Consider the following 24584-nt stretch of genomic DNA (forward strand, 5'->3'; position numbering starts at 1 on the left):
TTGAGATGGAGTCTCACTTTGTTGCCCAGGCAGGAGCGTAGTGGCACAATCTTGGCTCACTGCAACGTCTGCCTCCCAAGTTCAAGTGATACTCCTGCCTCAGCCTCCCAGGTAGCTGGGTCTGTAGGCACCTGCCACCATGCCTGGCTAATTTTTGTGTTTTTAGTAGAATGGGATTTCACCATATTGTGTTTTTAGTAGAATGGGGTTTCACCATATTGGCCAGGCTGGTATAGAACTCCTGACCTGTGATCTGCCCACCTCAGCCTCCCAAAGTGCTGGGATTACAGGTGTAAGCCACTGCGCCCAGCCATTTTTTTTTTTTTTTTGTTATAGTTTGTATTTCATTTTGAGTTTTCCCCACATCCTGGTCTATTTTTAAAAATTTACATACAGTAAACTTTATTCTTTGTTGTGTACTCTTCTACAGGTTTTGTGAAATGCACAGAATTGTATCTCCACCACCAGTCTTGATTTAGAACAATCTATTACTCCAAAATTCCCTTGTTCTGTGTTTTCCCCTTGCAGTCAACCTCTCTCCAACTGTAACCCCTGGATGTATCTGTTTTCCTGTGTAGCCTTCTGGCTCTGAATCCTTTCACATAGCAAAATGCATTTAAGATTCATCATACATGTTGTATGAATCAATAGTTTCTTTTTTTTTTATTATTCTTACTGCAACAGTCTACCCAAATGAGAATGAAAGTTTGTTTCTTTTGTTGCTGAGCGGTGTTTAATTGTATGGTTGCACTATATAATGTTTATCCATTTGCCTGCTGAAAGATCTCTGGGTTACTCCCAGTTTTTGGCATTTATAAATAAAGCTCTTATAAACATTTATTTTTATAAACATAGGTTTTCATTTCTCTTGGGCAAATACCTAGAAGTGGGATTTTGAGTTTGTATTGTATGTGTATGTTTAATTATTATTATTATTTTTTTTAAGATGGAGTCTTGCTCTTGTTGCCCAGGCTGGAGTGCAATGGTGTAATTTCGGCTCACTGCAACCTCTGCCTCCTGGGTTCGAGCGATTCCCTTGCCTCAGCTTCCTGAGTAGCTGGGATTACAGGTATCTGCCATGACGCCCAGCTACTTTTTGTATTTTTAGTAGAGATGGGGTTTCACCATATTGGCCAGGCTGGTCATGAACTCCTGACCTCAGGTGATCCACCTGCCTTGGCCGTTTGTTTAATTTTTAAGAAACTGCCAAATTGTTTTCGAAAGTGGCTGTACCATTTTGCATTTCCACCAGCAATATTTGAGGTTTACAATTGCTCCACACTTTGGTAGTACTTGATATTGTCAGTTTTTTTTTTTTTTTAAGTATCTCATGGTGGTTTTACTTTGCATGTCCCTAATGACTAATTGTGTTGAGCATTTTTTCATGTGCTTGTTAGCCATGCATATATCTTCTTTGGTGAAGTGTGTGTTCAGAACTTTTGGCATTTAAAAAATTGGATTGCTTATTTTCTTATTTTTGAATTTTGAGCATTCTTTATATATATTTTATATACAAGTCTTTGTCAGAAGTATGCTTTGCAAATATTTTCTTGCAATCTATGGTTTGCTTTTGCATTCTCTTAAAAGTATCATTTGCAAAGCAAAAGTTTTAAATTGTAGTAAAGTTAAAATTGTCATTTTTTTCTTTTATGGATAATGCTTTTTTGGATCATACCTAGGGTCATGATTATTTTCTCCTGTATTTCTTCTAGAAGTACAAGGTCTCGCTCTATCACCCAGGCAACCAGGCTGGAATGCAGAAGTGTGGTCATCGCTCATTTCAGTCTCAAGCTCCTGGGCTCAAAGGATCCTCCCACCTCAGCCTCAAGGTAACTGGACTACAGGCACACACCACCACACCTGGCTAATTATTTATTTTTTTAGAGACAGGGTCTGGCTTTGTTGCCCAGTCTGGTCTCAAACTCCTGGCCTCAAGTGATTCTCCTACCTCAGCTTCCTAAATTGTTGGGATTACAGGCATGAGCCACTGCATCCAGCCTATGATCCATCTGAATTAATTATATATGTATATATATTTGTTTTATTGAGATATAATTCACATACCATAATATTCACCCTTTTAAATTACATAATTTATTGGTCTTTAGTATATTCATAAAGTTGTGCAACCATCACCACTATCTAATTCTAGGGCATTTTATTCCCATGCTCATTTGCTGGGATTCCTAGTTCCTCCTCCCCTCAGCCCTAAGCAACTATTTTTTTTTTTTGTCTCTGTAGATTGTTTCACTTAGCGTAATATTTTCAAGGTTCATCTATTATGTAGCATGCATCAGTACTTCATGACTTTTTATGGCTGAATAATATTTCATTGTATGAATATACCCATTTTACTTATTCATTCATCATTTAATGGACATTTGGGTTGTTTTCGCTTTTTGACTATTATGAATGATACTTCTATGAATATTCATACACATGTTTTTGAGTACACATATGTTTTTAATTATCTTGGGTATATATCTAGGAGTGTTGAGTTAATTTTTGTATAAGGTGTGAGGTATGGGTTGAGGTTCATTACTTTAGAACCATTTGTTGAAATGACCATTTTTTCTCCATTGAATTGCCTTTGCATGTTTGTTCAAATATCAGTTGACTCTATTTGCCTGGGTCTATTTCTAGACTCTGTTCTGTGTCATTGATCTACATGTCTATCTTTTTGCCAACACCACACTATTTTTAGAGACAGGGCATAGCTCTGTTGCCCAGGCTGGAGTGTAGTGGCACAATCAGCTTACTCATTGCAGCCTTGAACTCTCAAGATCAAGTGGTCCTCCTGCCTCAGCCTTCTAAAGTAGCTGGGATTACAGGTGCAAGGCACAGCAACCAGCTCCACACTATCTTTTTTTTTTTTTTTTAATTGCATTTTAGGTTTTGGGGTACATGTGAAAAACATGCAAGGTTGTTGCATAGGTGCATACGTGGCAGTGTGATTTGCTGCCTTCCTCCCCTTCACCCATATCTGGCATTTCTCCCCATGCTATCCCTCCCCAACTCCCCACCCCCCCGCTGTCCCCCCCACTCCCCCACAACAGACCCCAGTGTATAGTGCTCCCCTCCCTGTGTCCATGTGTTCTCCTTGTTCAACACCCGCCTATGAGTGAGAACATGTGGTGTTTGATTTTGTGTTCTTGTGTCAGTTTGCTGAGAATGATGGTTTCCAGGTTCACACTATCTTGATTACTGTAGCTTTCAAGTCAGTCTTGAAATTGGGTGGTTTGAATTCTTTAACATTATTTCTACTTTTTGAAATTGTTTTGGCTATTCTACATCTAGAATAGCCAAATTATAATCTATATTTCTATATATTACAGAAATTTATAGATTCTAAAATTCTGTACATTTTAGAGTCAATTTGTTCATAGTGACAATAAAAAGTATATTGAGATTTTGATTAAGATTGCAATGAATCTATAGATCAATTTTGGGGGAATTGTCATCTTAATAATTTGATTCTTTTAATCCATAAACATGGCATATCTTTCCATTTATTTGAATTTCTCCTTTGATTTCTTTTGTCAGTATTTCGTAGTTTTCAACATACAGATCCTGCACATATTTTGTTAGATTTATAACTAAATCCTTCATTTTGGGGGTGCTATTGTAAATGGTATTGCTTTTTTTTTCTTTTTTCTATTTTGAGATAGAGTCTCACTCTGTCACCTGGGCTGGAGTGCAGTGGTGTGATCGTATGTGATCGTAGCTCACTAGTCTCCAACTCCTGGATTCAAGTGATCCTCTCCTTGGCCTCCCTAAGTGCTGGGATTAAAGACATGAGCCACCATGCCTGACTGCAGTATTGCTTTTATTATGTTGGTGCAAAAGCGATTGTGGTTTTGCCATTGAAAGTAATGGCAAGAACATCAATTACTTTTGCATCACCCTAATAAAAATTGTAATTCCAATGTTCATTGCTAGTATATAGAAATATAGTTGATTTTTTGTATATTTGCCCTGCATCTTGTGACCTTGCTAAAGTCACTTGTTATTAGTTCTAAGAGTTTTTTTGGGGTAGATTCTTTGGAATTTTCTATATAGACAACATACTCATTTTGGTTTTACAGACACCTTTATCATTCCTTTAGCTCTTTATTGTTTTCTGAATATCCATGATCTTAATCTGGTCATTTTCCTTCTGCCTGTAGATCTATCTTTCTTCCTTTTCTTTTCCTTTCTTTCTTCATTTCTTTTCTTTTCCTTCCTTCTTTCTTTCTTTTTTCTTTCCTTCCTTCTTTCGTTCGTTCATTCTTTCTTTCTCTTTCTCTTTCTTTCTTTCTGTGTGCTAATTATAAATGCCTCAATTTTTGTTTGGCTAGAAATGTCTTTATTTTCCATTTATTTTTGAAAGATATTTTTGCAAAATATATAATGATGAGTTGGCAATTATTTTAATTCAGGACTTTGAAGATATCTTTCAGTGTTCTGTCCTTCATTGTAGAGAAGTAAGTTATTGCTTCTACTTTGAAGGCAATCTTCCTTTTTTTGGTCTTTTAAAATATTTATTGTTTTATTATTTTTAGTTGACACATAATTAATTGTACATATTTATGGGGTACAGTGTGGTTTTTTTTTTCCAGATGAAATCTTGCTCTGTAGCCCAGGATGGAGTACAGTGGTGCCATCTCAGCTCACTGCAACCTCTGCCCGCTGGGTTCAAGCAATTCTCCTGTCTCTACCTCCCTGGTAGCTGGGATTACAGGCGCCCACCACCACACCTGCCTCAGCCTCCCAAAGTTTTGGGGTTACAGGCGTGAGCCCTTGCACCTGGCCCAGTATGATATTTTTGATACATGTATACAATGTGTGATGATCAAATCATGACAATTAGCATTCCATCACTTTAAACATGTATCATTTCTTTATGTTAGGAACATTCAAAATTCACTTTTCTAGCTATTTGAAAATAGACAACAAATTGTTGTTAATTATGGTCACCCTGTAGTGCTTTAGAACTCAACTTATTCCTCCTGTCTAGCTCTACTTTGATATATGTTAACCAACCTTTGGCTATTCCCACTACCCCCCACCTCCCCTGACCTAGGTCCCCTTCCCTACCTTTAGGAATCACTATTCTACTATTCTACTCTCTACCACTGTGAAATCAACCTTTTTAGATTTTACATATGAGCGAAAACATTCAGTATTTGTCTTTCTGTGTCTGGCTTATTTCACTTAACATAATGTCCTCCAGGCACATCCATATTGCCCTGAATGACAGGCTTTTGTTCTTTTTATGGCTCAATAGTATTTCATTATGTAGATGTAACATATTTTCTTTATCCATTCATCTGTTGGTAGACACAAATAGATTCCATATCTTGGCCATTGTGAGTAGTGCTGCAATGAACATGGGAGTGCAGATAATCTCTTTGACATACTGATTCCCTTTTCTTTGGATATACCCAGTAGTAGGATTCCTGGATTATATGGTAGATCTCTTTGTAATTTTTTGAGGAACCTACATACTGTTTTCCATAATGGCTGTCCTAATTTACATTCCCACTAACAGCATATAATAGTTTATTTTCTCCACATTTTCACCAGCATTTTTTTTTTTTTTTGAGATGGAGTCTTGCTCTGCTGCCAGGCTGGAGTGTAGTGGAGTGATCTTGGCTCACTGCAACCTACACCTCCCGGATTCACACCATTCTCCTCCTCAGCCTCCTGAGTAGCTGGGACTATAGGCGTGCCACTACACCCAGCTAATTTTTGTATTTTTATTAGAGATGGGGTGTCACCATGTTGTCCAGGATGGTCTCGAGCTCATCTGCCCACCTCAGCCTCCCAAAGTGCTGGGATTATAGACGTGAGCAACCGCTCCCAGCCTTGTTTTTTTTTAATCTTCTTGATAATAGCCATTCTAACTGGGGTGAGATGATAGTTCACTGTGATTTTGATTTGCATCTCCCTGGTGATTAGTGATGCTGAGCATTTAAAAAATATATCCATTTGTACGTTTTCTTTTGAGAGATGTGTATTCAGCTCATTTGCCCATTTTAAAATAAAATAATAATAATAATTATGATTATTATTTTGCTGTTCAGTTGTTTGAGTTCCTTGTGTATTCTGGCTATCTTGTCCGATAACAGTTTGAAAATGTTTTCTACAATAAAATCTTTGCCCAGAGCAATGTCTGGAAGCATTTTCTTTATGTTTTCTTCTAGTATTTTCATCATTTTGGGTCTTACATATAAGTCTTTAATTTATTTTACTTTTTATATGGTGAGAGATAAGTGTCTAGTTTCATTTTTCTGCATGTGGATATCTAGTTTTCCTAACACCATTTATTGAAGAAACTGTTCCTTCCCCAGTGAGTGTTCTTGGCACCTTTGTTGAAAATCAGTTGGCTGTAAACACATAGATTTATTTCTTATTTTGTTCTTATTTTGTTCCATTGAACTATGTGTTTGTTTTCTGTTTTTATACCAGTACAATGCTGTTTTGGTTGCTATAGCTTTGTAGTATATTTTGAAGCCTGGTAGTATGATGCCTCCAGCTTTATTCTTTTTGTTCAGGATTGTTTTGGCTATTTGGGGTCATTTGCAGTTCCATACAAATTTTAGGATTTTTTTTTTTTTCTATTTCTGTGGAGAATGCTATTGGTATTTTATCTGTAGATTACTTTTGGTAGTATGGTCATTATCACACTATTAATTCTCCCAATCCATGAACATGAACTGTCTTTCCATTTTTTAATGTGCTTTTTAATTTTTTTCATCAATAGAGATCTTTTACTTCCTTGGTTAAATTTATTCCTAGGTGTTTGATTTTTGTGTAGCTATTGTGAATGGGATTGCTTTCTTAATTTCTTTCTTGGCTAGCTCATTATTGGTATATAGAAACACTACTAATTTTGTATGTTTATTTTGTATCCTGAAACTTTGCTGAATTCATTTATCTGTTCTAAGAGTTTTTTTGTGGCACATTCAGGGTTTTCTCTTCTATCTGTCCTTTTTTCTCTTTTTTATTGAGACTATCATAAAACAGCATCTTTCTTTCTTTTCTTTTTTTGTTACAGAGACAGAGTTTAGTTTTGTTGCCCAGGCTGGAGTGCAGTGGTGTGCTCATAACTGTCTGTAGCCTTGACCTCCTGTGCTCAAGTGATCCTCCTGCATCAGTTTCCCAAGTAGCTGGGACTACAGTCATGCACCACCACACCCAGCCAATTTAGACAATTTTTTTTAAAATATAGAAATTGAGTCTTTCTTTGTTGCCCAGGCTGGTCTCAAACTCCTAGCCTCTTGCAATCCTCCTGCCTCTGCCTCCCAAAGTGCTGGGATGACAGGTATGAGCCACCGTGCCTGGCCAAGCTTTTCTATATATAAGATCATGTCTGCAAACAGGGACAGTTTGACTTCCTTCATTCCAATTTGGATACCCTTTATTTTATTTTATTTTTTATCTTGCTTAATTACCCTGTTTAGAACTTCCAGTATTATATTGAATAGAAGTGGTACAAATGGGCATCCTTGTCTTGTTCCAGATCTTACAGGATCTTTTCCCTGTTTAGTATGATGTTGTCTGTGAGTTTGTCATTTATGGTCTTTATTGGCTGAGATATGATTCTTCTATACCTAGCTGATCGAGAGCTTTAATTATAAATGAATGTTGAGTTTTATCAAATGCTTTTTCTGCATCTATTGAGATGATCATGTGGTTTTTGTCCTTCATTCTATTGATGTGATGTACCACATTTATTGATTTACTTATTTCAAATTATCCTTGCATCCCTGGAATGAATTTAGGGGCTGCATGGTCACTTGATCATGGTGAATGATCTTTTTATTGGGCTGCTGGGTTTGGCTTGCTAATGTTTTATTGAGTATTTTGCATCTATGTTCATCAGGGATATTGGCCGATAGCTTTGGTTGTTGTTTCTTTGTCTGGTTTTGGTACCAGGGTAATCTTGCCCTCATAGAATGAGTTTGGAAGAATTCCTTCTTCTGGAAGAGTTTGAAAAGAATCAGTATTAGTTATTTAAATGTTTGGTAGAATTCTGCTGTTAAGCCATTGGGTCCTGGGCTTTTCTTTGATGGGAGACTTTTTATTACAGATTCAATCTTGTTGCTTGTAATTGGTCTGCTCAGGCTTTTTATTTCTTCTTGAGTCAATCTTGGTAGATTGTATGCGTCCAGGAATCTATCCACTTCAACTAGGTTTTCTAATTTGTTGGCATATAGTTGTTTGTAATAGTCTCTAATGATTCTTTGTATTTCTGTGGTATCAGCTGTAATACCTTTTTCATTTTTGATTTTATTTATTTGGATTTTTTTTCTTGGTTTGTTTAGCTCATGATTTGTCCATTTGATTTATGTTTTTAAAAAACAAATTTTCATTTTGTTAATATATTGTATTTTTTGGCCCTAATTTCTCTGCTCTGATCTTTATTATTTCTTTGCTTCTACTAGTTTTGGGGTTGGTTTACGCTTGCTTTTCTAGTTTCTTGAGATGCATTGTTAGGTTTTTTATTTGAACTTTTTCTACTTTTTTGATTTTGGCATTTATTGCTATAAACTTCCTTCTTAACACTGCGTTTGCTGTATCCTGTAAGTTTTGACACATTGTGTTTTTAAAACTTTCTTCTTAATTTCTTCAGGTCTATGTTGTTTAATTGTCATGTATTTGTACAGTTTCAAATGTTCCTGTTGTTATTGATTTTTAGTTTTATTTCATTGCAGTCAGAAAAGATACTTGATATTATTTCAATTGTTTTACATTTGTTGAGATTTGCTTTGTGGCCAAACATGTGGTCTATCCTGGAGAATGTTCCGTGTGCTGATGAAAAGAATATGCATTCTGCAGCTGTTGGATGAAATGTTCTGTAAATGTCTGTTAGGTCCATTTGGCCTAAAGTGCTGTTAAAATCCAGTATTGCTTTATTGGTTTTCTGTCTAGATGATTTGTCGAATGCTAAGAGTGAGATGTTGAAGTCCTCAACTATTTTGAATTGGAGTCTGTCTCTCCCTTTATTTTATATTTTTAGAGACAGAATCTCACGTTGTCACCAGGTGGGAATGCAGTGCCATGATCATGGCTCACTGCAGCCTTGAATTCCTGGGCTTAAGTGATTCTTCTGCCTCAGTCTTCCAAGTAGCTGGGACTACAAGTATGTGCCACCATGCATGGCTTAAAAAGTTTTTGTTTCCAGAGATGGGGTCCCATTTGCTTCTTTGCCTTTTGGCTAAGATCACATGTAGAGATGAAGTCTTGCTATATTGCCCAGGCTGGTCTTGAACACCTGGCCTTAAGTGATCCTCCTGCCTCAGACTCCCAAGTAGCTGAGATTATAGGCACAAGCCTTGATATCTGGCTACTGTCTCTTCCTTTATATCTAATAATATTTGCTTGATATATGTCAGTGCTCCAGTGTTGGGTGCATATATATTAACAATTGTTATACCCTATTATTGAATCGATCCCTTTATCCTTATATAATGACACTTTTGTCTCTTTTTACTGCTTTTGACTTAAAGTCTGTTTCATCTAAGTATAGCTACTTCTGCTTGCTTCTGTTTTCTGTTTGTTTGGAATATCTTTTTCTATCCCTTCACCTTCAGTGTATGTTTCTGGCTGTTTTTAAAGGGTTTTCTTTGTCTCTGAACAGTTTTACTCTGATGTGCCAAAAGTGTGGGTGTAGTTTTCTTGTGTTTATTCTACTTGGATGTCTTAGCATTTTCTGAAGATGTGGCTCGATGTTTTTTGTTTTTGGAAAATTCATAGTCAATAATCTCTTCAAATATTACTTTTGCTCTATTTTTCTCTCTTCACTGTGTTCCAAATCTTTAATTTTGTTTTCTTTTTTTCTCCTTTTCTTTCAGTTTGTATGTTTCCTACTGATATTTTTTATAATGGCTTAACAGCAGAATTCTACTTTCTTATTCTTTCTCTAGCTGTGTCTACTCTTCTGTTAAGCCTATCTATCTAGTTCTTAATATCCAGTCAGTTATTGTGTTTTTCAGTTTAACATTTTCTATGTGATTCTTTTAAAAAACAGATTCACGCTCTCTGTTGAAATTCTCCACTTAGAATTAATTTTCTTTAATGTATTAATGACATTTTTAAAAACGATCTGAGAACTCCCATATATAAGTCACCTAAAAGTCTATTTTTATTATTTAGTCTTTCTCTGGTTTTTGGTCACTTGGTCTTATTTCCTGGTAAGTCTTGTAATTTTTTATTAAATGCTGGACATTGTGGATAAGAAATTATAGTACAGATTTGAGGCTCTAGATAATACTTTCTTCCTCCAGAGAGGATTTTCTTTTGTCTTATGTCAGGATCAAATCATCTTAATCTCATCTTGGATCAGGCTGGTTTAAATCTGTGTTTCAGCTTTTGCAATGGCTGATTTATTTGTATATTCTAGAAATAAGATTAGGTCTTACTTTAAAACTATAACTCATCAGAAGCCCCAATGGAAGCTGGAGGTGCTTTCTAGATTCCTGTACTTATACCAGCCCGGAACTCTTTTTTTTTTTTTTTCCACCCTGAGCCCTAGGAGACTGCTGAAATCTCTGCTCAGCTTCTGGATCCTTCAGCTATTTGTGTGCAAATCTGCAAATTACTTCTGGAGAAAAATGCAGTCAGATGTCTGCTTCACATGAATGCTCTCATCTCCCTTCATGATCTTGGTTTTCATTTCCCTGTTAACTTTTCTTCATTTTCAAACCAGATTTCCTAGTTGTTTTTGACAAGGAGGTTGGTCTGATATGAGTCAATCTACCATATCCAGAAGCAAAATTAAGAGTTTGGACTTTGTAATCAAACTTCCAGGATTCAAATCTCAGTTCCATCATTTACTTGCACTGTGATCATGAGCAAACTATTAATTTTTCTGAGCCTCAGTTTTCAATCTCTAAAATGTGGACAATATAGTAGCTACCTTTTAGGGTTGTTGTGATAATTTAGAATGTGTGTGTGTGCAAACTTAGAAAAGTGCCCAGAACACTGAGATGCAAAAAATGCTATCTTGGTGTTTGCTATTATTATTTTTACTTGACCAATTTTTTTTTTTGCCAATATTTTCCATTGTATAATTTCAGTGATACATCCTGAATAGGCCTCCACTGGCTACTGGATAAAGTCCAAACTCTATATCTGCTGTTCTCAACCATGGTAGAATAGCGGGGTAATCTGTGGTGCTTTTAAAACTCTTGAGACCCCAGCCAAACCAGGCTAATTACATTAGAATTTTTTAGGTAGGCTCTAGATATCAGTATTTCTAAGAGATCCCCAGGTGATTTCAGTTTGAGCCAACACTGAAAACCTTTGGCTTTCAAGATCACTAACAGTCTAGCCCAACCTATCTTTCTAATGATAATTCTCCTGTATCCCAACATGGGCATTTCCTTGTAGCGAGCCTATCTATTCAAGGTCCAGGCTTCCGCCTATATGATCTGATGGTTCATGCAAGGCTCAGAGGCTGATGGTTTATCTCTTCTCCATCCCTTCCATGGTGGTATGGGTGGGGACACAGGCATGAACCTCAGTCTTTGTCCCTTCCTTCTGGGCTTCATTTCCATACCATAACTTGAATCTGTTTCATAGCAAAGTTTCCTATGTTTTCTTTTGTTTTGTTCCTCTTCCACTCCTCCTTCCAGATCTTTTGCTAAAGACTTTTCACCTTTCTCTGTCCGAGACTAACACATCCTCCATTCCTCACTAAAAACACACTGTTCATCTATTTCCCTAACATTATCAACTGACAGCATGGCATCGTAGCTAGTTTCCAATCATAAGGCTGGAGAAACCTGGCCTGCCCTCAGGAATCAACTTTGGACAACGTCATTCTCATTTCTACTTCTGTTTCTTTGGGCTACCTCATCGACCTAGAATATCTCTTTTCCTTCCCCTCTCTCTGCCAATTTGCAGTGTATTCCACCTTGAAGTTTCACTTCTTCTACTAAGTCTATTAAGCATCTCCAAAGCATACTGTTCTTCCACTTTTCCCGTGCTCCCACTTACCCTGTCTATTCACAATTTTAGCTCCAAATTATATGTTCCAATGGAGGACCTTGAAACACAGTGGAAATTCAATACTTAATACTTCCTCGTTAGACCTACACAAAATTGTCAAAAAAAAAAAAAAAAAAAAAAAAAACAACACAAAAAAAGCCTAAGCTAAAGATTCCCAACACTGATTTTCAGATCATTATCGTTATCATTGTTATTTGCCCTAGAAGTGAGGTGCATGTTGCTAAATGTTAGGGAGTTCTGAGAAGGAGCATGGGTTGGTAGGAATAGGATAGGGAATTGCACTCACTTTCTACTGCTGCATAACAGATGACCACAACCACAGAGCTGAAAGTAACACTGGTTTATTATCTCACAGCTCTGTGGGTCAGAAGTCCAGGTGGCTTATCTGAGTTCTCTGCTCTGGATCTCACAAGGCCAAAATCAAGATGTTGGCCAGGCTGGGATCTTCTTGGAGGCTTTGGGGAAGAATCCACTTCCAACCTCATTCAGGTTGTTGGCAGATTCAGTTCCTGGTAACTGTGGGGCTGAGGTCCTCATCTTATCGCTGGCTAGGGGGTCACTCTCAGCCTATGGAGGCCATGCTCAGATCCTTCCATGTGGCCCCCTTAATCTCAGCAACAGAGAATTCCCCATGCATCGAAGTCTTCTGACTTCTTTTTCTGCTACCAGCTGGAGAAAATTCTCTGCTTTTAACTTGCCTTATTGGATTAAGCCCAACCAGCTGATCTCTCTATCTTAAAGTCTACTGACTTGAGTCTTTAATTATACCTGAAAAATTCTGGCTGGGTATGGTGGCTCACACCTGTAATCCCAGCACTTTGGGAGGCCAAGGTGGGTGGATTGCTTGAGCCCAGGAGTTTGAGACAAGCCTGGGCAACGTGGTGAAACCTCATCTCTATAAAAATACAAAAATTAGTCGGGCATGGTGGTATGTGCCTGTAGTCCCAGCTACTCAGGAGGCTGCTTAAGGTAGGAGAATGGCTTGAGCTAGGAGGCCAAGGTTGCAGTAAGCTGAGATTGTGCTACTGCACTCCAGCCTGGGCAACAGAGTGAGACCCTGTCTTAAAAAAATTCTCCACAGCAGTACCTAGATTAGTGTTTGGTTGAATAACCAGGGTACGGGAGTCTTGGAGAACCATCTTTAGAATTTTGCCAACCACAGGACTGATGAAGCAGAAAGCCAGAGAACCAATAAGGAAAGGACCACTTAGGTTCAGTGGACCAGTGCCTTGCAGAGCAAAAAGCACCCTTCAGGATCACCTAGTCCTGCCCTTTTATTCTCTGGATTGGAACATCAATACTTAGAGAGGGGAAGGGAATTTATAATTAATCTTCTACACATCCACCTGGGCCAGATGTTGTACTAAATGCTTATGGAGAATATAGAGATAAATAAGACTCAGCATCTGCCCTTAGGATTTTATTACCCATGCATCCAAGGTCCATGGAAGTTTTTCTTAAGAAAATAGCTTATTTGATCCTTGGAAATTATAGAGTTGTGTGCTAGAAATGGACCTCACAGATCAAATGTTCCAGTGTTTCTTAAGAATAGAAACAGTGACTTTAGGTGACATGTAGACCAACATTTTAAATTGTAATCATAATGTCTTTATGTTAATATTACCTTCTATTTATGGCAAATGATGCTATTTTCTCTGCATTACAATGACATAAAGTTTCCTTCTGCCCTCTTTCTTTTTTCCTTTTTTCAACTTGCGTTTACGGATCACTTACTCTAGAAGACAACAGAAGATGGCACTGAAGGCTTTGGCTCTGGAAAAAGAGTTACCTGGATACTGATCCTGACGTGTCTCACTTAAACTCTACAAGTCTCACTTTCTCATCAGATAGGTAAGGAGAAATATATTATTTAAGTGATATCATGTGTGTGAAGTGCTTAACAGAGGGCTCGTGACATTGTAAGGATCTAATAGATGTTAGCAATGATAAAATTAATGCTTTTCTGATTCAAGGGGAAAGGGGATTTCTGCTAAGAGGAGCTGGGCCTTGTTTCCCTGAACTCTCTGGGGATTGGCAGCAGTTCTCAGGGCCCTCGTCCCTCTCCTCCCATCTCCTGGGCCTTTTGAGAGCCTGGGAAGGTGCCTGAGATCTGGCACTTTCTGGAAAGAGAGGAAAAATGGATGCAGAAAGTAAAGAAAATATGGCCAGGCCTGATGGCTTATGCCTCTAATCTTAGCACTTTGGGAGGCTGAGGCTAAGGTCGGGAGTTTGAGACCAGCCCGACCAACATGGAGAAACCCCGTCTCTACTAAAAATAAACAATTAGCTGGGTGTGGTGGCGCATGCCTGTAATCCCAGCTACTCGGGAGGCTGAGGCAGGAGAATCACTTTTACCTGGGAGGTGGAGGTTGCGGTGAGCCAAGATCCTGCCATTGTACTCCAGCCTTGGCGACAGAGCCAGACTCCTAAAAAAAATTAAAAAACTAAAGGAAATAATGGAAGGTGTCACCATAGGGACATGCCTGTGGGAATTATCCATTTTTTGGAGAAGCAACAAACTCAGATTGGGCACCAGCAGTGTGCCCTACTTCGAGAATCTTGCAGGGAACGAGGCAGCTGCATCTGTTCCTGTTCTGTCTCTATCCTAAGCCTCCTCCCAAGTCACTCTTGCTCTTTGCCTCCTCTCTCTTTCAACTACCAGAGGAGTTGTTGAAATATCTCCTGTCTAAAAAATCTTCGTGCTTTGTTTGGAGAAGGAAGGTGTTTCTCTCTTTTATTAAAAAAAGGACTACAGGTGTGTGTCAGAGGAGGGAAAAGGGGGCTAGAGTCTGGCATTCAGATGGCCAGAGACACTGGGTCACTTGGCAGTAGGTGAGAGGGGAGCTTCAGAAAGAAGATGGGAGAGCCTCCAAAACACTTATTAGCTCATAAAATGTCACCTGGGCTAACCTCTGAATGTTTAGGAAACTGCTTAGTGTATGCCACCAATGGTAGATGTTCAATGTGCTGTGCCACGCTGGTGGGGGAGATATTTTGTCAAGAGCTAAAGAGAGAGTCCAATGATAGGTGCCTATTCTGCCAACACACAGGGCAGGTGTCTGCCAGCGAGGAGCCGAGCCACCTGTGCCTTGGCGATGCCCTCAGAGAAGCAGAGCTCCTGGGGAAAGGAGATTGTGGGGCAAAGGCGAATGGTATGGTAGAAACCAGTTTTATACATCTTGAGATTTTGATGCTATTTAAGTTATGAAGACATAGCCTATAGGTCTTCTGCCAGCCAACCATTGATTCATCATGGGAAATGGGTTGTGAGACTTTCTGATTCAGAATGTTTTTCTGGGCCACCTCTCTGCTTAGACTAGGGAGTTAAAACAAGTGACATAGATTTAAAATAATAACAATCAACTGGGCACAGTGGCTCATGCCTGTAATCTCAGCACTTTGGGAGGCAAGGTGGATGGATTGCTTGAGCCCAGGAGTTTGAGACCAGCCGGAGCCACATGGCAAAACCCCATCTCTACAACAAATACAAACATTAGCTGTGTATGGTGGTGTGCACCTGTAGTCGCAGCTACTCAGGACACTGAGGTGGGAAGATTGCTTGAAAGGGGGTGGGAGGTTCGAGGCTGCAATGAGCTGTGATTACACCACTGCATTCCAGCCTGGGCAGTAGAGTGAGACCCTGTTTCAACATAACAACAACAATAATAATAATAGTCATACACAGTGCAGTGAAACAAGACTTTTAACACTACTGGTGGGAGTATAAATTTTTCTGATCTTTCTTGAGGCATTTGGGCAGTATCAAAAGTCTTAAAAATATTCATACACTTTATCCCAGCAATTCCACTTCTATGAATGTGTTCTAAGAAAATAGTTGGACAAGTGCACAAAGATCAGGATATAATAAAAACCATGATAGTTTTGTTCATAATCATGAACAACTGAAAACAACCAAAATATCCAGCAATTAGAGATTGGATAATAAATGAAGGTAACTTCATAGAATACTACACATCTATTGAAAAGGACACTGCTGCTGTCTCACATATACATTGAAACAGAGTTTTGCTCTTGTTGCCCAGGCCGGAGTGCAATGGCATGATTTCAGCTCACTGCAACCTCCACCTCCCAGGTTCAAGCGATTCCCCTGCCTCAGCCTCCTGAGTAGCTGGGATTACAGGCATGCGCCACCATGCCCAGCTAATTTTTTTGTATTTTAAGTAGAGATGGGGTTTCTCCATGTTGGTCAGGCTAGTCTCAAACCCCTGATCTCAGGTGATCCACCCGCCTCAGACTCCCAAAGTGCTGGGATTACAGGCATGAGCTGCCACACCCGGTCTCATATTTATTGATAGGGAAAGATGGTTGTAATATTTTACGTGAGAAGAGCAGATTCCAGGACAGTATATTCATTATGATTCTATTTTTATTGATAAAAGTAGATAAATTCCTCTATTTCAGTATTTTTTTTTTCTCCCAGAACATTATTTCATTAAAGGTGACTTTTTGCTGAGACTGCACCATGTGGACACCCAGTTGTACGCAGGTTACTGCTCTAGATTATAGTGCCATGTTGTGAAGGTTACAGGTAGAGTGTATACATTACTTTACATAGTGTCTGATACATAGTAGTGCTTAGAGGTAGAAAAAGTAAGTATTGCTTTTGGAAACTCTCTTAAAGTTGTAAAGAGACTGCTCCTCTAGAACAGTTTGGTATTTTAATAGAATAGAAACTATGATATAAAAATTGGCAAAGTTTGGCATCCTGAATACACGTAGTTAATATGATCTCAACCTTGAAAAAATAGTACATGTGCCCATAAGAAAAGTCTGTAAAAATATAAATAAAAATGTTAATAGTGTTTGAGTAATGCTGGATCATGAGTAACTTTTATTTTATTTTATTTTTTTGCCATAACCCACCAGCCTCATGTGAATAGAACAGACAAGTCTTCATTTCTGTCCTTTTCACTCAAAGTTTTTTAAAAAAGACTTTAATTACTGATGTAAAGTAAAACAATTACTCGTGGGTTGGCTGAGAATTGCTAGAAATTAATAAATAGTTTGGAAATATTTAGTAAATTCTAATTACTTAGCAAAAGTAATTAAAATATTTATAAGTGAACACCCATAAAACACCACCAAGCAAATACATTACTCAATAAATGGTTTAATTAGTATTTCATTACTAGAAATTAATCTCAGTAACGAAACATTACTACAAATTACATGTAGGATAGACAACTTATTTTACTGCTATTAATGATTTCAATTACTAAGTTTGTGCAAGCCTAATTCCTTCCCACTTCCCCCACTCCCTCCTCCCGCTCCCACCCAGGCAAGTTCCCACACAGTCGGTCTGAATTAGGATGATGTTTGGGGCTGGTCTGGAACTGCATTGTTGGGACTCCCAGGCACACAGATTAACAATTTCCCCTGGCTTATTTCTTGGTTGTCTTGCTGAAATACAGGCCCTGGGTGCCTCTTAATCAGCTAGAATCAAACTCCAGGGGCTGGTGGGCTTCTTACTGCAGATATACTCTCCTCTGGAGTCTTCTAAATCACTTGGCTGCAAGGATCTATTCCTTCCCCTCTCCTGTGCCAAGGTCTTTCTGGCACTGGCTTGTATCCCTGGTCCACATGCCAGGCTGGGTGGGTGGGGCTGGGCCGGGCTACCACCAGGTTATCAGAGGGCATTATTATGCAGATTAGAAAAAGCAGTCTCTTCCTCCAGACACAGGCAGTCACACACCAGGGTGGATTTCAGCTCTCACTTGTTTTTTTTGGTCAGGTTCGCCAAGAAACAGATTCAGGATTTGCATGCAGGAATCTTACTGGGGAAGGCTTTCAGGTAGTTCCCATATAGGAACTACCACCCCAGTCTGAGAGCGAGGTCTATGCAGAAGGAGAAGTTGAACAACTCCATGGAAAACTCTGAAGCTGAGATAATTCTTCCAGAATGTCTTGGATTGAGACAAGGGGTGGGGATTGTGATTTCAAATTGTTACCCACACAGTGATGGGTTCCATCACTTGTCAGGTGACAGCCTGCTGACCACAACCAAGGAGGATTTAACAGGGGATTTCATTATTAGTAACAAGTAAAGTGCACACTGGGGATAGTTCCCAAAGCAGTGCCTCCCAGGGGTGGCCTGTGGGTGTGGTTTGCTACTGGCATAGCTTTGATGCATGAGTTGTGTTCTGCTGGTGCTGGGGGATGTGTCACTTTTGGTGTTAGAGTGAACTCTTACTGGGTCTTCTGCCTAGACCATAAGCTCCAGGAGGGCAGGCTCATGTCTCATGGTATCCCCAGACCTTAGCCCAGTTCATGGCTCCATTAATATTTGCTGATTGAATGTATAAGACTAAAGACAAATGGTCACTTAAATACATTAATGTAAACTTGATACACTTGACAAAGGGAAACAGAATCTGATCTAATCTGAGGGGTCAGGGGAGGCTTCTCCAAAGAAGTGATGCTTGAGCTGAGACCCAAGGACTGGGTAAGAGTGAACCAGGCAAAACGAGGGGAGGGGGGGTGCTTCCCAAGCCTCCCCTGGACAGGCGTTTGGCTCTGCCGCTTCCTATGTGTGTCTCCTGGGAGGAAATAGAACTGAGAAGGCATGCTCACTGAATTTCTGTTATCTGTTGCTGAAATGTATCCTTTGTCCCTATCACAGCCTTATCTTGTACAAGATTCATGTGTCAGAGAGCTCGTTTCCACCAGACCTCAGCCCAGGCTGCTGTGGGATGGAATTGCCTGCACCTGGATGTGCTTGCTGGGCTGGGAGATACAGGCAAGGCATCATGGCTGGAGGTGGAGGGGGCCTAACTGGGGGTTGCCCGGGGGGATTTTGCATATGTATGATGCATGTCTTGGAGGAACTGAGGGTGGAAACAGCTGGGGTACACCACACCTAAGCCCGTGTTTCCCATCTGTCCTTATCTACTCTGAGCTCATCCTCACCTACTCTGGGCCTGTCTCTACTCTCCGCTGCCCCAGGACTGTGGCCTGTTCATTTCTCCTCCACAGCTGTGCAGGGGCCTCCCCTCTCTGCAGTGCCCCTCTTGATGCACAAAATCCACCTAAATCCCCTCCATGGAGCCTTGCCCAGAGATTCCAGGTCCTGCTGTGCTTAGCCCTCCTTGGATTTGATTCTTTAGGGCAGGGGCTTGGTTTGTTTGAGAAATCCCATGTCTGGTCCCAGGCCTGCTCCAGAGCACGGAGGTTGGCAAAAGGCTGCAAGAGAAGTTGAGCCCTGAAGAAAAACCTAGCATGGCCATTCCTGTTACACGATGCCCTGGTGGGTGCTAGGCCTTGTGAACTGTGCTTGGGGTGACATCTGCTGGGCCCCCCATGCAGGCAGACTGTGAGGGGGACCTCAGGCTTGACTTCAGCTGGTGGTGGCAGGACTGGGGGTGGAGGGGAAAGGAAGATGGAAAGTTCGCATTTATCATGTCTGGGACTTTGCCTGCCTTGTCCTTAATCAGTCTATAGCTAATTAGCTGCCTCCCCAGCTTGGCAGAGCACCATTAATCACTGAAGGAGAAAGCCAGCAGCAGTGCCTTGGGGCTTAGGGGAAATCAGGCTCCTTGGGTGGGCCATTCTTGTTTGTGGCACTGAGATGGCCACAGAGGCTCCTCTGTGAGGGTCCCTGGGGTGGCTTCCCTGTGAGGGTCCCTGGGAAGGGGCCAGGGGCCCTGTGGCAGCTGAGATGACTGTCAGAGGAAAGGTATGGCATCTTCCTCTTCCTCTTTGCTTTCAACATTCCACTTCTGTTCGTGGTGAAAATGTGCCTAGCCCCAGACAAGAAATTCACTTTTCCAGACTCCCTTGCAGCTAAGGAAGGCCAGATGGCACAGCTCAGACCAATAAGGCATAAGCTGAAACCTCAGCCAGGCTCTATGAAGTCTTTTCCTTTCCTCACAGAAGACATTGGATGTTGCTGGTCCTGCCCCTTCTTGCCCTTTCTCCTTGCTGCCTTGAATGAAGACTTGAAGGCTGGAGCTCCTGCAGTCTCTATGAAGGAAAGACCAAGAGAACTGTAGTGACACCAGTCCTGACCAGCTGTTAACGAATGCCAGTAACCATTCTACCTCTAGACTTCTGTTATGTGAAAAGAATAAATCTCTATTTGTTGAGGCCACTGTTGGCTGGGTATTCTGTTACCTGCAGCCAAAGACATTTCTAATATAGAGGGAATTCTGGGTGGTGTCAGCCTCATTGCAGAGATGCCCAAGGTCCCCAGAGTACTTCTGACATCCCCAAGCTTTGCCAGCCATGGGGCATGAAAGAGGCTATAGTGGTAACAGTAACCCAGTGTCAGCAGCTCTGCCCCTCCAATCATGTAGCCTCTGCACTTCTTTAAAGTCTCATTATCCAACCCCTTTCAGCCACCCATGTTGTTAAGAAAGTATCTGGTGTGACACTGATATATCAGTGATGTTAAACTGAGCAATGGAGCACCTAGTAAGACAAAACTAGAATTTTCTGGCAAATAAACAATGTTTCCACTCTTAGTTATGCAACTTTGAGGTAAGTAGACAAATGCATTGCTCTGGGAAAGGGCTGTGACAAGAAATGCTGTGATGCTAAGCAGGTTTGGATGTGCAGAGCTGGTCATAGAGGTTGGGATATTTCATAGGGGCCTGGCAGGACTGAGGTCAAGACCCTGACTGAACCTTCTCTGTTGGGGTATAAGGTTACTGGAGCCTTTCTGATGAACTGAGTCAGTCTCTCTGAGACCCTTTGGCATGAAAGGGTAGAAGGGACCTCAGAGGGGAGCTCACAATCAGGAAATGAGGAGTGGGAATAGGTGAGCTGATACCAGGTTTAGATGGTTGTTGTGGGGGCTGGCGCCAGCCCAGCATGTGGCAGGGAAGAGATGCTCCTGGACCCAGGCATTCCATGCTGTGGGAACTGTGGCTGCACGTAGGAGTGTGAAATAAAGGAATCGTAGACTGGAGCGCACAGTGGGGCTCCACTATGCTGTGAGTCCAGGCATCTGGAGCACAAGAATGTCACTTGCTGGTAGATACGGAGGTGGGGGGTCAAACTGTGCAGGATCAGTGTTCGACAGTGACCTCTTGTGGTAGCTGACTGATAAGACTGTTCAGTTCTGCATCCGGCTTTTAGAAAGCAGCAGATCCTGATGAAAAGAGTAAGCTCTCTGGTTTGTGGACAGTTTGGAGGAAGTGAGGGAAGGGAGATCCTAAGAGGTAGAGGTAATACAGCCCAGTGGTTAGGAGAATGGGCTTTGGAGCCAGATGGCTTCGGTTCACATTCCTGCTTTGCTACTTACTGGTTTACCTTGTATACAGACCTGGCTTTGTAAATGTGCAGACCTGTGTAGTCTCACAGGGCCCTGACCTTAAATAGATCCCTATGCTTGGCTTGAAGTTTGGTGTCTTGAAAATCTTAGTAATTTTTGAAGAAGGTCTCCCTATTCTCTCCTTCCTTCCCTCCCTCCTTCCCTTCCTCCCTTCTTTCCTCTCTCTCTCATTCTCTTTTTCTCTCGTTCTCTCTCTCTTTCTTTGACAGGGTCTTGCTCTGTCACTCAGGCTGGAGTGCAGTGCTGCAATCTTGGCTCACTGCAGCCTCAACCTCCTGGGCTCAAGCAATCCTCCTGCCTCAGTCCCCAAGTAGCTGAGACCACAGGCATGTGCCACCATGCCCAGTTAATTTTTTGTATTTTTTTTTTTTTTGTAGAGATGGGGTTTTGACATGTTGCCCAGGCTGTTCTCAAACTCCTGAGTTCAAGTGATCTGCTCACCTCAGCCTCCCAAAATGCTGGGATTACAGGTGTGAGCCACCACACCCAGCAACCTCAGCCTTTCTGAGTAGCTGAGACTACAGGCATGCATCACCACACTTGGCTAATTAAAAAGAACTTTTTTTTTTTTTTTTTTTTGTAGCAACAGAGTCTCCCTATATTGCCCAGGCTAGTCTCAAACTCCTGGACTAAAGCAATCCTCCCACTTCATCCTCCCAAAGTGTTGGGATTTCAGGCATGAGCCACAGTGCCTGGACAGGCCCCGCATTTTCATTTTGCACTGAGCCCTGCAAATTATATAGCCAGTCCTGTCTGGGCAAACTATTTACTTCTCTTATGCCTCTGTTCCCGTATCTCTAAAACGGATTTTAAAAATATTATCTGCCTTGGAGAGTTGTTGTGAGTATTAAATGAGTTATATACATATAAAATACTTAGAGCAGGGTCTGGCATGTAGTAAGCGCTGTGTAAATGTTAGCAATTGCTATCATGCCTATTAATTGAGGCAATGAGGACTCTGGCAATTAATCTGCAAAATATAAGGATGTGATCATGTTCATGTCTCCAGCTAGTGAAGCAGATCAGATCAAGTACATAGGGAAACAATGCAAGGAGAGGAAAATGTGACCCCTCAACTTAGTTCTCACACCAGAAGACATGCCTCATTAATCCCACATCTATCTGGGCCCACAGGGCTGACAAGAACTGTGCTGAGGAGAACGCAGAATCCCAAGGAGTGTGGAGTCAAGGCCAACCTCCTGCCGGAGGGGCTGGCAGCAGAAGTCAGGCACGGCTCTGAGGGGTGGGACAGGGCACCTCCTGGAAGCAGCCTGCGTCCTCCCCAAGGGGTCAGCCTGGGGGCAGGCTGTCCTCAACTCAGGCCTCATTGCCCTTCCCTGAGATGGCACCGCAGTCACAATGTGGGGCCCAGCCCCAGCCTTCTCTCTCCCCGCCCCCTAGCCTGTCTCACATTCCAGACAGATCAGAGGATGGGATATTGCGAAGAATGGTTTATTATGATGATTATTCTAAATCAACTTTTTATTGACACATAGCATGCACACACAAAAGAAGAGAAATAATAGATTGCCGTTTCAAAAATCCTCCCAAATACTGAGGTTGAGAAATAGGACAACCTTCTCCAGTGAGCTCCCCACCCAGTTACTCCCTTCTTCCCAAATTTACCACTACCCTACCTATTATTTTTTTTTTGAGAGGGAGTCTTGCTCTGTCCCCCAGGTTGGAGTGCAGTGGCGTGATCTTGGCTCACTGTAACCTCTGCCTCCCGGATTCAAGCGATTCTCTTGTCTCAGCCTCCGAGTAGCTGAGATGACAGCTGTCCACAACCACACCTGGCTTTTTTTTTTTTTTTTAAGTCTTGCTCTGTTGCCCAGGCTGGAGTGCAGTGGCACAATCTTGGCTCACTGCAACCTCCACCTCCTGGGTTCAAGTGATTCTCCTGCTTCAGCCTCCTCAGTAGCTGAGACTACAGGCACGTGCCACCACGCCTGACTAATTTTTGTATTTTTAGTAGAGATGGAGTTTCACCTTATTGGCCAGGCTGGTCTTGAACTCCTGACCTCAAGTGATCCACACGCCTCGGCCTCACAAAATGCTGGGATTACAGGCATGGGCCACTGTGCCTGGCCTAATTTTTGAATTTTGAGGAGAGATGAGGTTTCACCATGTTGGCCAGGCTGGTCTTGAACTCCTGACCTCAAATGATCTGTCTACCTCTGTCTCTCAAAGTGTTGAGATTACAGGTGTGAGCCACTGCATGTGGCCCCTATTATTTTTTAAAACCATTGTATTTCACTTTTCATAATTTTTTAGTTTTTACAATTTCAAATGTATAAAATAAATGGGAAGACTAGACCAGGAACACCTATATATTCACCTCATATACCAATTGTTAACATTTTGCTACATATTCTCTCTCTCTGTCTCTTTCTGTTTCTCTTTTTTCTCTCCCACCACTACACACACAATTTTTTGAATCACTTGAGAGTTACCTGTAGACATTATGACACTTTATTTCTAAATATTTCAGCACATATCTCCTAAGAACAAGGACATTTGCACAGTGCAGTTACCACACTCAAGAAATTTAACGTTGCTACCATGTAATATAAGTTGATATTCGTACTCCCCAGTTATCCCAATAATATTCTTTACAGATATATGTATTTTTAAAATTGATAATCCAATCTTGGGACACACTTTGCATTAAGTTGGATGTCTCTTTAGTCTTTTTAAATGTAGAACAGTTCTGCCTTTAAAAAAATTTTGGGGGGGCCCCACGCAGTGGCTCATGCTTATAATCCCAGCACTTTGGGAGGCTAAGGTGGGTAGATTACAAGGTCAGGAGTTCAATACCACCCTGGCCAATATGGTAAAACCCCATCTCTACTAGAACTACAAAAATTAGCTGAGTATAGTGGCGGGTGCCTGTAGTCCCAGCTACTTGGGAGGCTGAGAGGCAGGAGAATCGCTTGAACCTGGGAGGTGGAGGTTGCAGTGAGCCAAGATTGCACCACTGCACTCCAGCCTGGGCAACAGAGTAAGACTCTGTCTAAACAAACAAACAAACAAAATTAAAAATTTATGACGTTGACATTTTTGAAGCATATAGGCCAGTTTTGGGGAATGTCTTTGAGTTTGGATTTGTCTGTTTTGTCACAATTGAACTCAGTTTAAACATTTTTGGCAAGAATGTCACATGAGTTTTAATGTTAACCATATTTATTACTTATAATTAGTTTATTATTAATAATAGTGGCTGCAATTTATTGAGTGTCCATCATGTGATGTGAGGATTATTGTGTCCATTTTACAGATGAGGTCACTGAGGCAG

At 41.0% G+C, this 24584-nt stretch overlaps 1 long non-coding RNA gene across 3 annotated transcripts in view; it reads left to right on the plus strand.

Annotated features, from left to right (window-relative positions):
* Window positions 1–24584, plus strand: part of LOC105726743 (uncharacterized) — a 100094-nt gene that overhangs the window by 49909 nt on the left and 25601 nt on the right. For all 3 annotated transcript variants that reach the window (XR_010341816.1, XR_002479082.2, XR_010341817.1), the window contains exons 2-3: window positions 1713–1829; window positions 13737–13848. This is a non-coding gene — a long non-coding RNA (uncharacterized LOC105726743). The remainder of the gene's footprint in view (window positions 1–1712; window positions 1830–13736; window positions 13849–24584) is intronic.

The sequence above is a fragment of the Aotus nancymaae genome, unplaced genomic scaffold, assembly GCF_030222135.1.
Source record: "Aotus nancymaae isolate 86718 unplaced genomic scaffold, 86718_ANA_hifiasm-v0.15.2.pri h1tg000010l, whole genome shotgun sequence".
NCBI lineage: Eukaryota > Metazoa > Chordata > Mammalia > Primates > Aotidae > Aotus > Aotus nancymaae.